Below are 17,976 nucleotides of genomic sequence, written 5' to 3'. Positions count from 1 at the left end.
ATACCACAGGAAGGATAGGTCAAATTAAGGACATAATTGGTTTGTTGAGAAAATGGGGAGATGTTGACAGATGGAGAAGCAAGTGGTGTAGAAGACGTGATAATATCACAGAAAGGACAGTTTCAGCATTTCCCGTTAGAGAGAAAGAAAAGGTAACGACAGAATACCCCATGAGAGAGATTCTAGGGGGAGGGTATGTTCATGTTCCATGGACAAGACAGGACATATTGTCTTTCACAAATGATTTCCCTCGATCACGCGAAAAGCCCGTCGAGTGGTACCGGCAGGTAGACAGATTTGTAAAATTGGCAAAGGTATTATGGATAGATTTGAATAGTCTATTCGATATAATAGTACCAGCAGATTTGTGGACAGAGTGCAAGCTGATGATAAATTGGCCCACTCAAGAGTATCCTAGGGACCCTAAGACGGGAGCTCCCGACCCAGAGGTAATGAAGAAATACGAGCAGGTTATGGCATTTCTGAAAAATAAGGTACCCCCTAAAGAGACCGATTGGGTAAAAATTGACAGAACCCATCAAGAAAGCAAGGAGTCAGTACATGCATATTATGAGAGACTAATTCAGGCTTTTAAACAGTTCAGTGGAGATGAGAACCTGAGTGATAAAGATTTGAGTCATTTCGTATACAGGTTTGTATATGGTTTACGCCCAGAAATTGGTGATATGATAAAGCAACATACAGTTGATTGGCAAAATAAGAAAATAGATGAAGTTTTGAGACATGCAAAATATTTCAGTGATGAGATTGAGGCAAAACAGCGAAAGCTGAAAGAAAAGGCAATGTGGGCACAGGTAAAGGTAGCTGAACGACAGGAAGCTCAGTTGGCAGAGCAAGCGAACAATCCAGGAGTAAGACCAAGATTTGGTACAGGGAAAGGAAAAGGTAATATAGAGGAAGCCAAAAAGAAATTCCCATGTCACAATTGCGGTGAGTTAGGGCATTGGAAATCTGAGTGTAAGAATCCTCCAAATACTAATATTGAAAATCGATCGTTGAATCCACAGGTGAGGAAAGGAAAGAGGTGGGTGGTCAACTGCAGCAACAGCAGCCGGTGGTTACTTCCCAGAATCAGGTGCCAAAACCACCTTTTCCACAGAACAGAAACTCACAGAACTATAGTAAAGAATCGGGATTCTACAATGAAGAACAGGTAAATAAACCATCACGCGCTCGCACTGTTTCGCACTACTGGCTGCAACATGATGAGAGTGATTCAGAAATGGATTATTGACGGTTCCGAAGGGAGGAAGAAGAGTGCGTACTTGGCGCAACTCTAGAAGTAGACCAGACAGGACCATTTGTAGATGGGAAGATTAATGATGATAACATTATTTTCCTAGTGGACACTGGCTCTACTCGATCTACTGTTAGATCAGCAGATGTTCAGAATCTTCCTCTTTCGGATGAAACAATGCAAGTAGTTGGTGTATCTAACCAACAGTTAAAAACATACCTTACAGAACCCGTAAAGGTTAGTATAAGGAAATTTTCTGAGATGCGCCGATTTGTGGTGTGTGACACCAGTCCTGTGAACTTGCTAGGTAGGGACCTGCTGTGCAAGATGAACTGCACTATATTTTGTACTCCAGATGGAATAGCTTTTGAAACACCAGATGTGGATGTATTGTACAAAATAACCATAGCTAATAGAGAATGTGAAACTATTGGAACATATGCAATATTTAATTCAGATGAACTGCCCAGAGAATTGAAACTGTCTGTAAAAGCAGAGGTTTGGGATTTCACCGGAGAAGATGTAGGGCTAATGAGAAACGTAGATCCAGTAAAAATTACTGTCAAAGATGGAGTCAGTTATCCAAACATTCCCCAGTATAGATTGACACCTGAAATAATTGAAGGAGTAACTCCAATAATTGAGAAAATGATCAAGCAAGGAATTCTGAGAGAAATATTGAGCAGTCCATGTAATTCACCCATAATGGGCCTGAAAAAGCCAAATGGGAAGTTAAGAATAGTGCAAGACCTAAGAAAGGTAAACAAAATCGTTGTACCATGCTGTCCCATTGTGCCAAATCCATCAGTGATTTTGTATCAGATTCCCCATGATGCAGAATGGTATACAGTCATTGATTTGTGCCATGCGTTCTTTTCCATTCCATTGCATCACGACAGTCAGCAAATTTTTGCATTTCGGTTTGGAGACCGTATTTTGGCATGGTACCGAATCCCACAGGGGTATACAGAAAGCCCCTCAATATTCAATCAATTGTTGAAAAAGTCATTGGAAAGTCTGCAAATGCCCGAGAGTTCAGTACTAGCGCAGTATATCGACGACCTCCTTGTGGCGTTGAAAACTCGTGAAGCTTGTGAAGTAGACACTATAGCTTTACTAAATCACCTGGCAGACAGAGGATTAAAAGTGTCCCCAGCCAAACTGCAATATTGTAAGAAAGAAGTACAGTATTTGGGACATAACATTTTAAAAGGATTGAGGAAAATAACAAAAGACAGAATCAGAATCATAAAAGGAATGAGAGCCCCCATGACTCAAAGAGAAGTGAGAATGTTTCTGGGAATGGTAGGGTACTGCCGCCAGTGGATCAGCAACTTTTCGCTGATTGCAAAACCTCTGGTACGGCTAACAAGGAGTGATGTAAAGGATCCCCTTGAATTGAACAAGGAAGAATTGATTGAAACATGGATTGTGTGAAGCCCCAGCATTGGGTATGCCTGATTATGAAAAAGAATTTGAGTTATATTGCAGTGAAAGAAATGGATGTGCACTCTGTGTTAATCCAGAAGCATGGAAGATTGAGGAGACCGATTGCATATTACTCATCGATGCTTGATCCAGTAGCTGTAGGCTTACCTGGTTGTCTGAAAGCAGTAGCAGCAACATGTCGAAGTTTGGAGCAGAGTGAAGGAATCGTGATGGGATATCCTTTGAAAGTGTTTGTACCTCATGATGTGGCGATTCTGTTAACAAGGAGTCGTACTCAGTATATGACACATAGTCGGCTGACTAAGTATGAGAAAGTCATATTAGGTGCAACGAATGTAAGCCTTGCAAGATGTGTGAATGTGAATCCAGCAACGTTGTTACCGGATGGTGAGAATGTGGAAGTGAGAGATGAAGCAGATCATGATTGTTTGGATGTGCTTGAGTATTGTACGAAACCACGACCAGACATAAAAGATGTACCTTTGGCAGAAAATGATTATGTAATGTTTGTTGATGGGTCATGTTTGAGAACAGAAGAAGGAGTGTTGAGTGCAGCATATGCAGTGTGTACGGTTTCAACAGTGATGGAAGCATCCTATTTAAAAGGAGTGAAATCTGCCCAAGTAGCAGAGTTAGTGGCTCTGACTCGAGCATGCAAAATTGGGAAAGGTGTGAGAGTGACTGTGATAACTGACAGCCAGTATGGCTTCGGAGTTGTCCACGATTTTGGCCAGTTGTGGCTGCAAAGAGGTTTCCTAACCTCAAGTGGAACTCCTATAAAGAATGCTGAAGTGGTTGGAAAATTGATTGAGGCGATACAGCTGCCTAAACAATTGGTTGTGGTGAAATGTGCTGCCCATAACCAAGGGGAGGATTATGTTACTGTTGGCAACAGTTATGCCAATGACATGACACAGTACTGTGCCAGAAATCATTATTCAGTCAATCGGGCAAAGGAGAAAGAAATGACTTCCTATTCCTTAATGTTTACTAACGTTGTAGGGACATGGGAAGAAGTGAGGCAATTGCAGGAGGAAGCAGGAGATGAGGAAACAAGGCAGTGGGTAAAAGCAGGATGTGCACCAAGGGAAAAGGATCATGTGTGGGTCTATAGAGATGGAAGACCAGTCATGCCTGATAGCATGTTGTCTACCATGGCACGGATGTATCATGGCCAGGGACACATAGGGAGAGATGCTATGATCAGGTCGTTTAAGCAGACCTGGTACAACCCAAAATTCAGAATTATATCAGAGAGCCTATGTCAGAGATGTTTAATTTGTCAGCAGTACAATCCTGGGAGAAAGACAGTGGTGAGCCTAGGAACTATAGGCCGAGAAGGAGGGCCTTTTACCAGAATGCAAATAGATTTCATTGAGATGTCAACATGTAATCGATTGAGGTACGTTCTGGTCATAGTCTGCCTATTCTCCAGGTGGGTAGAAGCAAACCCGACGAGGAGAAATGATGGATTGACAGTAGCAAAGCTGCTTTTGAGGGAATTCATCCCCAGGTTCGGGTTCCCAGTGACCCTTGAATCAGACAGAGGAGGGCATTTCTATAATGAGATTGTGAAATTGGTCAGTGAAGCATTAAATGTACAACAAAAACTGCACTGTGCCTACCGACCAGAGGCTTCTGGTGTGGTTGAGCAAATGAATGGTACAATCAAAAACAGAATTGGGAAAATGTGTTTAGCCACAGGAATGAAATGGCCTGATGTCTTGCCTCTAGTTTTGATGACCATACGTGCAACCCCAGATAGAACTACATGTTAAGTCCTCATGAAATAATCATGGGACGTGCGATGAGGCATGCTTACATACCAGTCAACAAGCTGATGACAATTTCTGATGACCTGGTGTTGGAGTACTGTAAAGGCCTGGCTGACGCAGTTCATTCTGTGTTTCATCAGGTTGGAGCGGATGCCACCACCCTTGAAAAGAAGCAAGCCCATGATCTAAGCCCAGGAGATTGGGTGAGGATAAAGGTCCACAGAAGAAGAAACTGTTTGGTTCCCAGGTGGGGAAAACCAAGACAAGTCATTCTGACCACGACAACAGCTGTGAAGTGTGCTGGACTGAAAAACTGGATCCATGCCAGCCATACCCTGAGAATACCAAATCCAGTGGATTGCAAGGAGAAAGAGTACTATGATGAATCAGAGTCAAGTAACTGAATCAGATCACGAAGAACCAAAAACACGTGAAAATCCTGAAAGGGGGGAAAACGAACCAAAACAGATTCTGGTCCCCAGAAGTGTCTCTCTGAGAAGAAGATTCCAGATTTCTGACAGCTCAGATTCTGAAGACGAGCAGAGAAAGAAAGGTCCCAGTAAAGAACCTAAAAAGAAGGAAAGAAAAGACAAAGAAGAAGCAGTAAAAGAAAGTCAAAAAGAACAAATCCCAGATGAAAATTTGAGAGAAATTCCACCTGAATTGATAGATTTGAATGAAGAAGGGACAGTTAGAGAGAGAGAGGGACAGATTGCGGAAGACCCCCGAGGAGGTGTAGGGAACTGCAACATCCAGCTAGGTGAAGGGACAAGTAGTCAGCAGGAAGATTGCGTGCCGGAGATCCGAGGAGGGAAAGAAGTAGGGAAACCAGAACAAGTGGTGGATAAAGAAACTGGTGGAAAGGAAAAGCAAGTTGGGACAGAATCAGAAGAGAGTGGGAACAAAATACCTGAAGGTCGAGTTCTGAGAAAGAGAGCTTGGAGAGAAGAAAAGAATGTCAAAGAAAGTAAATTGAGAAGAACTGCAAAACCAGAAGTTTGGCCGAACAAAATAAAAAGACTAAGATATCGATTGACTCGAGTGAAATCAACAAGAGCTGAACAGGTGAATGAAGTCACGAGTCAGGAAAAGTCAAAGGAAAAAGCAACAGTTGTAACAAAAGAATCCGGAAGAACAAGAAAACCTAACCAGAAGTATAAGTCGCCGGAATGGACGTATGTGGTCCTGCCTGAAGAATCCCAAGAGGCAGATAGTCAAGGAAATCCAGAGGAGGCTTTACTGAAAGTGGTTAAAGAAGAAGAAGAATCAGAAATCCTGAGAGTTCTCTTGTCCGACATTGGAGAAGAAGAAGCGGAGATTCAGGAAATTCTGTATCCTGATTGGGTGAAGGAGGCAAAGGACGATGAGATGCCAAACTGAATAATTAAAGAAGCTGTTGATGTGGAGAAAGATAATAAAAGAGAAGAAGTAGAAAACTAGTAGAACCAAGTAGAAGCTTAGAAGCTTTGGGGTAGAAATTGGTCACAAAGTAGAAGAGGCTAAGTCAAAAGACACGGTCTATTTAGTAAAATGGCTAACACAGATGGTAGTAAAAGTAGATGTACATTCACGAAAAGACGGTGTAAAACATGTTGCTGTTGTACAGGATTATTAATGCTTTTATGGAGCATCCTAGCTCTTGTAATATCATTTAAAGTCACAATAGATACAATAGAAGGAAATGGTCAAAACAAAACTAACATAGGTAAAATTTCAAAGGTAGTACCGACTGTAGAAACAAACATTAATTTGCATAAAGATAGGTCTATTAACGATTTCTCTAATAATATATTTTCAAAATTATTGTATGAATATGTAAAGACTATGGATGTAAGGAACTGCTACGTCTGCATGCAGTTACCTGCTTCTGTGGCAGAGAGAGTGACTTCACCTTCCAGCCACTTACGGAATAACCTGTAGTGCAATAGCTAGCTTATTTGATGAGATAGGGAAATTAGAGTATTATTTTTCAGATGTAGATAACATTTTTTCATTAGTGCCTGCTAATAATAAGTTAAATAAGGTGAGACCTACTAAAGTTTTAGGTGAATTTTTTCTAGAGACTAGTGAACTAACATTAGAAGCTGTGTTTAAATATAATTTGACATGCAGTTTGCAGAAAGAAGAAAATACATTTTTGAATATGGTTGAGGAAAGAAGGCATAAGATGCACAAAATGGTATCAGAAGGAAAGGTTGAGAAAACAGCTTGGGACATAGAAATGGAGAAACACCTTACAAAAGGAGAGTCAACACCAACAATAGCTTTAGATAGGCCTCAGAAGGGAAAACTTTGTATAAGAAGGAATCAAACTGCATATGATAACTTGTTTGTAGGTAATAGTGAGTGCCATGATACATACCGAATCATCGGTGGATGGGGATTCAAAGGTGGAAGAGATCCAGTATTCCCTGGAATATATTTTATCCGTGGGAACAGGGCATATTATCGTTTGCCAGACCATTGGTATGGCACATTTTATGTAGGCCTGGTATTTCCAAAAATCTTTCACATGGACAGAGAAGAGGGTGTAAATAGTTTAAATAGGGGGAACAGCCATTACAACGCGGTTTTTACCACGCGCAGCTTTTACATCGCATGCGTTACAACGCATGCGATGTTACAATGCAATGCCATTACAACGCAAGTCTTTACATCGACTTGCGCTAGATGGCGTGCTACCATTACAAATAGTGTAGTTTACTATCCCAACACCTTCCCTACTGTTACGTGGACTGGAGTTGGAATAGTAAATTACACTTTTCTAATGTTAGCACGCCATCTAGTGCAAGTCGATGTAAAGACTTGCGTTGTAATGGCATAGCGTTGTAACATCGCATGCGTTGTAACGCATGCGATGTAACTGCACGCGTTGTAATGAAACGCGTTGTAATGTCATACATCCTTTAAATAGTGATTTAGTGCGAAGAAAGAGAGAATCTTGGGCAGAAATTGTGGGTGACATCTTTTGTGCATTGATACCGGCAGTGGGAATAACTCTGAATGCAAATAAAATTAGAAGATTATCTACAGTAGTGGATCGCTTGTCAACAAGCACTGCTCATGGATTCTTATTGGTTAATACTGAAATGGTTGCCATTCGTGCTATGGTGATGCAAAATCGACTTGCCCTTGATATTCTTTTGGCAAAAGAGGGTGGAGTCTGTGGAATGCTGAAAGTTCAACATTGTTGCACATACATTCCAGACGAAAGTAAAGATCTAAAAGTTTACATTAAAAATATTACTGAATTGCACGATGAACTTATACCACTGGAGGTTGAAGATGTATGGACAAGAATGGGAAAGAAAATAGCAGCTATTAAAAATTTCTTAGCTAAAATAGGTAGTACTGTTATAGGTAAAATTCTGTTTCCATTAACAAGTGTGATAGTTGCAGTATTAGTGATAAGATTAGGGTGTATGTGTTGCAGGAAAAAGAAAACAAATAATAAAATAAAAAGAGATAAACTTAAGAGAAAAGGGAAAGATCCAGAAAAGGATTTTGAAGAGATAGCCTTAGATGAGTGGAAAGACAATATGTATAAGAAAGCAAAAAGAGATGAATATGAAGAAACTGAATTTTGAGCTATGAGTAAGAAGTCATTTCAAATTTCCGTAAAAGGGTACTAAATTTGAGTGTTTTGTGGTGATAAAATCACCAAAGGGGGGATTGCTGGAGCGAGGTTTTCCCTAAGAATTGTATACATCCTCCATTTTTATCATTTAGAATTAAAATGAATAACTGAGTAATATTAATAGTATTAATGGTTTGCTGTGTGTTTAATTAATCAACATTACTAATTAGAAAATACACGTGGGAATCACATTTGCATGGCCTGATTGATACGTAAACCAATTTCGTATGCATACTAATGTCAGATATTTAGAATTTGCATTGTGAGTATAAACCGCAATGCGTGTTGCTTTTGCTAGATAAATACACACACATAGAGGGTTTAGTGAGGGAATAACATTTTAATAGTCATTTCAAAGTATTAATTACGTTTGTGTCTCTTTGATTAAGTTGACCTTTCTGGAGTGGCCACAAAATGGCTGCCATCCCTATTTTGACGCACCGACAAGATACAGAAGTCACTGAGTGAAGTGCGCCTGCGCTAAAAGATGAGCAACAATAACCTCGTCCTGACCCCAGGCAGACGCCCTGGGAGGAGAGCCAAGCCTTAAACAAAGAACTTCCTTAAACTGTTATAATTGATGACACTAAGGACACAAACCCGCATGGGAATCAGCATGCCCTGAATGGACTGGAAACTGATGCTATTTTATTAATAAATTGAGAGCTGCATCTAATGCAACATCTAATGCATGGGAATCGGCAAGAATGATCCTGGTTCAACCAATCAAATTTGTTCTAAAACATGTGTAGGAAGGTGGATATCTGATTATGGTTACCCCCAACTTTTTGCCTAGTGTCTAGCTGGTTTTTCGACTTAGTTGGCCTGAGATCCTGCCATTCAGGGTCTCAGGCTGTCTGCTCTCTCTTAAAATGGACTCCATGTACCCTGGGTACATACCCAATTGGTAAGGATCACCTTATTGGACCCTGTACAGTGTACCCTAGGTACCCAGGGCATAGGTGTACCCTAGGCCTCCCAGGGGCTGCATCATGTATTATGCCACCCCTGGTCTGGCCTTCCAATCAGACACAACTGGCTGATCACTCAGCTGGGGCAAGGTCGTGTAATCACCCCTTGCTTAGATATAGTATACCTATATCTACCCTTATATATAGACACATGTGTACCTATCAGCCACTCCTATGGCAGGCCTTAACAATCCTGGAGGCAGAGTGCTTGGTAACATGTGAGATGGTGCTCTAGCATGAGCTGAGCCTGTCTGCAGCTTTCGGAACCATCACCTTATAGCTGTTCTATGATATAGCCTACCGTATACTCTTAAAGTGCCTTATAATCTTAAACGGTTATGGTAACTATGGTTTGGCTTTATCAAAACATGTCGTGTAAGGTGTCTAACACTTTGGAATAATACCCCCATACCATTTCTAGAGGGAGAGACATGTTAAAATCCTACTTTGCTGTTTAACTCTCACCAAAGCCTCAGCATCACAAAATGGATGCTGCTGCCACAGACACGAGTCTGACCTCCTGCTGCTGGGAGCCCTCCCAGCCAGGGAGGCCTGGACAATACGTTTCCTGCTTGGGGAGGTGCCAGCACCTCCCCAGACAGACTTTAGTGTATTGGGGCAGGGAGGGCTGAAAGGAATGAGACATGCCTGGGGCACACAAGGTGCTCCATGCATAGTCCAGTTCAAACCGGTGCTGGGGCACTCCAGCCCCAGCTCTGGCGCGAAACTGGACAAAGGAAAGGGGGTGTAGCCACTCCCCTTCCTGGTCCCACCCATAGGAGGGACCTTGCAGGTAGCCCAGCCCACTAGCCCAGTATATTAGTAGCTAGTTGGGCCCTGCTAGATTAGATTATCCTGAACCTGCAACTTGAACAGAAACTCTGGACCTTCGACATTCGACGAAAGAAGAAGACTGAAGAATCTCCCTTGTGGCCAAGGAGTGGCCACCCTGTGCGAACAGGCACCATCAAGAGACTTACCCTTTGCTTTGCTGAAGTTCTACGAGGGACCGACTGCAGAGCCCGACCAGAGCCTTGACTTCCAGACTTCTCCGACCCTGATCCACATCCACAGCCGAGCTGTGGAGGCGACGAGAGACGTGGGACCGGCTACCTGGGAAAAGTGGCGAGTATCTTCCAGCGCAGCTTCTGAGGCATCCTCGAGGTTGTGCACCGGGGATTGAGAAGCCCCAACCCCAAGCACCATCTGCACCGAAGATCAGCCCCCCACACTCCACGAGTCCTGCGTGGGGCCCTTCTGCATTTTCCTGCTTGCCGCGTCTGTCCGGTTGCTTGCCCGTTGGCTAGTAACCTTTGCGACGACACACCTTCAATTTTCCACTGCTGGTTTGGCTCCTCCAGACTGGCCCCAGCTCCTCTGTATACGAGAAGCTCCCCAGACCTTCCTGGTCTGCACCAGAAGCAAGTCCTCCATTCTTCGTGGGTTCCGCTTGCCAAGGCTTGGTGAGTCCTAGTGAGTCCTAGTTCGACTTCGACGCCGCTGACAGCAAGAGCCTTCGTGGGACAGCTCGCCTCCTGGTCCTGGTCATCCTCGACGTCTCCTGGTACCCGTGGCTGCTGCGACAAGCTTCACCTCTTCACCTGCAATCTCCCGACATCGCCTGGTTCCTTCCTGGTTCCACGTGGTCACTGGCTAGTGACCCAGACTTTGTCCCTTCTGCTTGCAGGTATCCTTCCTTCTTGATCCCGGCCTTGGGATCCACCGGACACTCTTCACTGACTGCCTGTCAGCATCTTTCCTTAAGGCATCCATAGGAGTCGAAGACAAAACCCGACGCAAGTTCACACCTATGCACCCGCAGCCCATGGGCTAGGTAACTTGGGTACTCCGGTGCTCATCAGGGTATTGACTATCCTAGTGTCTAGTTCTCAAGTCTCGACTTCCTAGCTACTCCAGAAGTGTCCTAAATCTTATTAATTCTAAACTGTACTATTTCTATCGATTATACGCATTACGCGTGAGTGTTTCCACTCTGCACCTGAATCCCGTGGGCCTCCCACTTCCTAACCTTGGGTAGTATAGTGTAGCCCCAGCGATTCCCTAGGCCTAGGCCTATCCTATTTCCGTGACAGTGGTCCTTATACCACTTACTTAGTATATGGTTTGCGTGGCCCCTAGGGCCTAACTGTATTACTTACCTGTGTGACTTAATGTATGCTTAAATAAGACTGTGTTGTACTTACCTCGAATCTCATAAAGAGTGCTGAGGGTTTGACTAGAATAAATACACTTTATTTTATATATATATCTGTTGTTGTGTCCTTTCATTTGGTATTCAAGGGATTACATATTGTATAACAGCTGGCTTCACATGCCATTCAGAGTTTAGCCTAAGACTGCTCTTGTCCATGCTACCACTAGGATAGCTGGTCTATAAGGTTGACTTTAGAACCAATCACCATAAGGGTTGTTTGGACTGATACAATGTGTACACTAGAATTAGTGACATCATATATCAGGCCAACTTCTCACATTGGTGGCAGCGGTGGGATCTGAGCTTGCTGTTGTAATACCATTGTAATCTTGAGATACTAAATTGAAAGATCACATAAGATATTGTTTAGGTACATATAACATAGATTATAAATACTTAAGTCCTACTGGACTTAGTTGTTGTAGGTTGAAGGGCCTAGCACACCCTGACTACAACTACTAGATAGGTTTAGTAGATACAACTAGTGTAGGTAGGTGCACACACCACACCCTCACTAGAATCATGTCCCTGAATGGAGATCACACTGATACTCCCTCAGGAGAGGAGAATCCTACACAGATTCCCTCTAGATATGATGCATTCACTTTCCAGGAGATGAGACAACTGTGTACCTCCAGGAGATTAAAACAGGGTTCCAACCCTACCCTTAGACAGCTAGTGGAGCTTCTGGAGGCCTATGATGCTGAAAGAGCTGCCAAGTATGGTGCCATAGCTGTAGATAAGGGCATCCCCTCCACAGAAGAGACCCCTGACTTAACTGATACAGATGAGGCAGAAGAGACTTCAGATGAAGAGGGAGGTTGCAAGACCCCAGTCAGAAGACTTAGTCAGGCTAACTTAAGCTTGCATGGGAGCTTGCATGGGAGCTTCCCTTACAGGCCCCCAAGTAATCTTAAAAAGAGAGATAGAAGGGGTAGATCTCCCTCAGGGTACTCTCTCCACTCCTATCACTCAAGAAGCTCCAATGCTTCATCCCACAGGGGGATGACTTCCCCCCAGAGGAGAGAGCATCAGGCCAGAATGAGGGAAGCCAATCTGAGGATTGAAAGGGAAGAACTTGCCCTTGCCAAAGAGAAGCTTGCTCTGGCCAGAGAGCAAAAATTGTGTGGGTCAGAACCCACTGGTGGCAGCAACATTCCTAGATATAGGGATAGGTCTTATGACCATAGAAACCTAAGCAAGATAGTCCCCCCATATCAGAAAGGGGATGACATCCACAAGTGGATGACTGCTTTGGAGAGGGCCTGCAAAGTACAGCAGGTACCCCAGAGTCAGTGGGCAGCTATCTTGTGGCTCTCCTTTTCTGACAAAGGTAGAGGCAAGCTCCTCACAGTTAGTGATGAGGATGCTGACAATTACAAAGTCCTGAAGAGTGCTCTGATAGATGGGTTTGGCTTAACCACTGAGCAATATAGGTTGTTGTTCAGAGACACCCAGAAGACACAGACACAGGACTGGTCTGATTTTGTGGATTGTGCCACTAAGGCTTTGGAAGGTTGGTTAACTGGCAGCAAGGTGCAGGACTATACAGGATTGTACAACTTGATTATGAGGGAGCAGATCCTTAATAATTGTCAGAACCAGCTTCTCCATCAACACCTGGTAGACTCAGATTTGACCTCTCCCCAAGAATTGGGAAAGAGGGCAGATAAATGGGTCAGGACCAGGATTAGGCCTAAAAATCAGGGTGGTGACCAAAAGAAAGATACCACCAAGCCTCAAGAGAAGGGTGGGGATAAAACAATAGAGAAATCTTCCTCAGGGCCCCAAAACTCCACACAGGGTGGTGGGTCCCAAGCTCCCTCCTCTACCACAGTTAAAAAGCCTTACTGCCATGAATGTAAAATTCCTGGGCATTGGAAAACTGACAGCAGTTGCCCAAAGGCTAAAAACAAAACTGTTCCTCCAATTACTCCTGGCACACCACCTATTGCTGTCAGCAGTAATCCCCCAGGTGGTGGGAGTGCCCCAAAAATTTGGTTGGGTTTTCTTGGGGAACACAGGGGGACCCTGGCTTAGCCAATTCCCCTACAACAGCTACTCTTGTCTGTGATGGTGGCATGGGGTTTGCCAACTTCACTGCCTGTCCCAACACTTTGGGTAGGTACAGACAGGAGCCCTACATCAATGGTAGAAAAGCTGAGGCCTACAGAGACACAGGAGCTAGCATCACTATGGTGGCCCATAGGCTAGTTCCCTCTGAGCAGCTTTTGCCTCGTTTCTCATACCAGGTAACTAACATTGATTGAAACAGAACAGTCATCCCATGGCAGAGGTATGTCTCAGCTGGGGAGGTGTCACTGGCCCTAAAAGGGTGGCAGTGTCTCCAACCTTGCCTGTGGACTGCTTACTGGGGAATGACTTAGAACTCTCAGCTTGGGCTGGAGTTGAACAAGACACCCATACTAAAATGGTAGGCCTTTCACCAAAGGGTAGTGGGGTTGTGCCAGCCACAACCCCTGTCCAAGTAGATTTCCTCCCTGAAAAGGTTGGAAGGGCAGTGGTAGCCACAGCACAGGCAAAGACAGACTTCCCTGTAGAGATTGGCAGAGCTGTGACAGTCACAGCTCAAACCCAAACTGAGTGCCTCCCTGAAAAGGTTGGCAAGGTTGTAATGGTCTCAGCCCATACTCAGACTGACATAGATGTAGTGAAGCCTGAAACTATGGATCACTCCACACAAACAGAGAGTAGTGGGGAGGAAGAAAAGTCTCCCTCTCCCCAGACATTAGGAAAAGGTCAGCCTCCTCAGGGATCTGACCTCACCCCTTGTGAAGGAACTGCCCCAGAGGTAGCCAGGCCTGGCCTGGCAGAGCCTCTGATGTCAGTGGCCCCTTCCAAGGTGGGACCCAGTCTGGTGCAGGTAGCCTGCCTCTCTCTACCCTGCCTCAGTCAGCCCAGGGCTGTAGAGGTCAGGGAGGCCAGTGGACCCCAAGAGGGCCCCTGTCCACAAGAACCCCCCCCATCAAAAGAATGAGGATTGCCTGGCTAGTAGCCCTAGCCAGGTGATGGTTAAAAACGTTCCTGAGGGATCTCCTTTACAGGTAGTTAGGGACCTCCCCCAGGGGGATTCTGTTGGGCACAGGCAAACCTGGGACCTTCGGGCCCCAAACCTGACCTGTCCCTCCAGTAAGCCCAAAAAAGTGACCCAGCCTCCAGCTTTAGGTAGCCAGAGGGTGACCCTGAGAGCACAGTGCAACTCAGTTAAAGAAAGAAAGGCATCCATGGTGGAGGATGATTGGAGGAAGCTGAGGCCTCACTTTGAGGACACTCACTTCAGTAATCCATCTCAACACCAGCCTTTTACTTTGCAAAGACACACCAAAGGTAGAGATTCCCTATGGTGGAGACCCTATGATACCTTTAGGGTGAGGGATTGCTTAGTGGACCATGAGACAGGGGGTAACCAGGCCAGAGCTGGTTCTTCCTTATATGGCCACTTAGGCAATAGAGGATTACCTTGTCAAGGACAGCCTTATCTCCATTCGTTTGGGGGGGGGGTTGTGTAGGAAGGTGGATATCTGACTATGGTTACCCCCAACTTTTTGCCTAGTGTCTAGCTGGTTTTTCGACTTAGTTGGCCTGAGATCCTGCCATTCAGGGTCTCAGGCTGTCTGCTCTCTCTTAAAATGGACTCCATGTACCCTGGGTACATACCCAATTGGTAAGGATCACCTTATTGGAACCTGTACAGTGTACCCTAGGTACCCAAGGCATAGGTGTACACTAGGCCTCCCAGGGGCTGCAGCATGTATTATGCCACCCCTGGTCTGGCCTTCCAATCAGACACAACTGGCTGATCACTCAGCTGGGGCAAGGTTGTGTAATCACCCCTTGCTTAGATATAGTATACCTATATCTACCCTTATATATAGACACATGTGTACCTATCAGCCACTCCTCTGGCAGGCCTTAACAATCCTGGAGGCAGAGTGCTTGGTAACATGTGAGATGGTGCTCTAGCATGAGCTAAGCCTGTCTGCAGCTTTCGGAACCATGTCCTTATAGCTGTTCTATGATATAGCCTACCATATAATCTTAAAGTGCCTTATAATCTTAAACCGTTATGGTAACTATGGTTTGGCTTTATCAAAACATGTCGTGTAAGGTGTCTAACACTTTGGAATAATACCCCCATACCATTTCTGGTGATGAGGATATTATTCCTCCCTTCTAGAGGGAGAGACATGTTAAAATCCTACTTTGCTGTTTAACTCTCACCAAAGCCTCAGCATCACAAAATGGATGCTGCTGCCACAGACACGAGTCTGACCTCCTGCTGCTGGGAGCCCTCCCAGCCAGGGAGGCCTGGACAATAGGTTTCCTGCTTGGGGAGGTGCTAGCACCTCCCCAGACAGACTTTAGTGTATTGGGGCAGGGAGGGCTGAAAGGAATGAGACATGCCTGGGGCACACAAGGTCCTCCATGCATAGTCCAGTTCAAACCGGTGCTGGGGCACTCCAGCCCCAGCTCTGGCGCAAAACTGGACAAAGGAAAGGGGGTGTAGCCCCTCCCCTTCCTGGTCCCACCCATAGGAGGGACCTTGCAGGTAGCCCAGCCCACTAGCCCAGTATATTAGTAGCTAGTTGGGCCCTGCTAGATTAGATTATCCTGAACCTGCAACTTGAACAGAAACTCTGGACCTTCGACATTCGACGAAAGAAGAAGACTGAAGAATCTCCCTTGTGGCCAAGGAGTGGCCACCCTGTGCGAACAGGCACCATCAAGAGACTTACCCTTTGCTTTGCTGAAGTTCTACGAGGGACCGACTGCAGAGCCCGACCAGAGCCTTGACTTCCAGACTTCTCCGACCCTGATCCACATCCACAGCCGAGCTGAGATCCGTGGAGGCGACGAGAGACGTGGGACCGGCTACCTGGGAAAAGTGGCGAGTATCTTCGAGCACAGCTTTTGAGGCATCCTCGAGGTTGTGCACCGAGGATTGAGAAGCCCCAACCCCAAGCACCATCTGCACCGAAGATCAGCCCCCCACACTCCACGAGTCCTGCGTGGGGCCCTTCTGCATTTTCCTGCTTGCCGCGTCTGTCCGGTTGCTTGCCCGTTGGCTAGTAACCTTTGCGACGACACACCTTCAATTTTCCACTGCTGGTTTGACTCCTCCAGACTGGCCCCTGCTCCTCTGTAAACGAGAAGCTCCCCAGACCTTCCTGGTCTGCACCAGAAGCAAGTCCTCCATTCTTCGTGGGTTCCGCTTGCCAAGGCTTGGTGAGTCCTAGTTCGACTTCGACGCCGCCGACAGCAAGAGCCTTTGTGGGACAGCTCGCCTCCTGGTCCTGGTCGTCCTCGACGTCTCCTGGTACCCGTGGCTGCTGCGACAAGCTTCACCTCTTCACCTGCAATCTCCCGACATCGCCTGGTTCCTTCCTGGTTCCACGTGGTCACTTGCTAGTGACCCAGACTCTGTCCCTTCTGCTTGCAGGTATCCTTCCTTCTTGATCCCGGCCTTGGGATCAACCGGACACTCTTCACTGACTGCCAGTCAGCATCTTTCCTTCAGGCATCCATAGGAGTCGACGACGAAACCCGACGCAAGTTCACACCTATGCACCCGCAGCCCGTGGGCTAGGTAACTTGGGTACTCCGGTGCTCATCAGGGTATTGACTATCCTAGTGTCTAGTTCTCAAGTCTCGACTTCCTAGCTACTCCAGAAGTGTCCTAAATCTTATTAATTCTAAACTGTACTATTTCTATCGATTATACGCATTACGCGTGAGTGTTTCCACCCTGCACCTGAATCCCGTGGGCCTCCCACTTCCTAACCTTGGGTAGTATAGTGTAGCCCCAGCGATTCCCTAGGCCTAGGCCTATCCTATTTCCGTGACAGTGGTCCTTATACCACTTACTTAGTATATGGTTTGCGTGGCCCCTAGGGCCTAACTGTATTACTTACCTGTGTGACTTAATGTATGCTTAAATAAGACTGTGTTGTACTTACCTCAAATCTCATAAAGAGTGCTGAGGGTTTGACTAGAATAAATACACTTTATTTTATATATATATCTGTTGTGGTGTCCTTTCATTTGGTATTCACGGGATTACATATGGTATAACAGCTGGCTTCACATGCCATTCAGAGTTTAGCCTAAGACTGCTCTTGTCCATGCTACCACTAGGATAGCTGGTCTATAAGGATGACTTTACAACCAATCACCATAAGGGTTATTTGGACTGATACAAGGTATACAATAGAATTAGTGACATCATATATCAGCCCAACTTCTCACAACATGTATTGAAACATTTGTTGTTAAAATTTTACTATAAAAGTAGACTAGAGAGGGTAGGATATAGATCCCTTGCACACCTTCACTTTACCAGATTGCCCGACGTTATGCTGACAGAGAGGACGGTGACACTGCTGGACAGCTGCTTACCAGAGACTCTGATGGACTGATCAGATGCCCAATTAACTTATGAACTGATTCTTTGATTTATGGGCATAGAGACGAAAGATCTGAATTTGACATAGAGGATGCCATTTAGCCAGATTAGGTAAATATGCGAGCCAAACATATTGAATGCTATATGATTTTCTTATGCTTTAATTAGATAAACATATTATTTCATTTAAAAAACTGTGTTGGGTTATTATTTGAAGTATTTCGATGTATATTGTTTAGAAGAGTTA

The sequence above is a fragment of the Triturus cristatus genome, chromosome 1_1 (genome assembly GCF_964204655.1).
Source record: "Triturus cristatus chromosome 1_1, aTriCri1.1, whole genome shotgun sequence".
Lineage (NCBI taxonomy): Eukaryota > Metazoa > Chordata > Amphibia > Caudata > Salamandridae > Triturus > Triturus cristatus.
The sequence above is the reverse complement of the archived record's forward strand: the minus strand, read 5'-3'. Positions refer to the sequence as shown.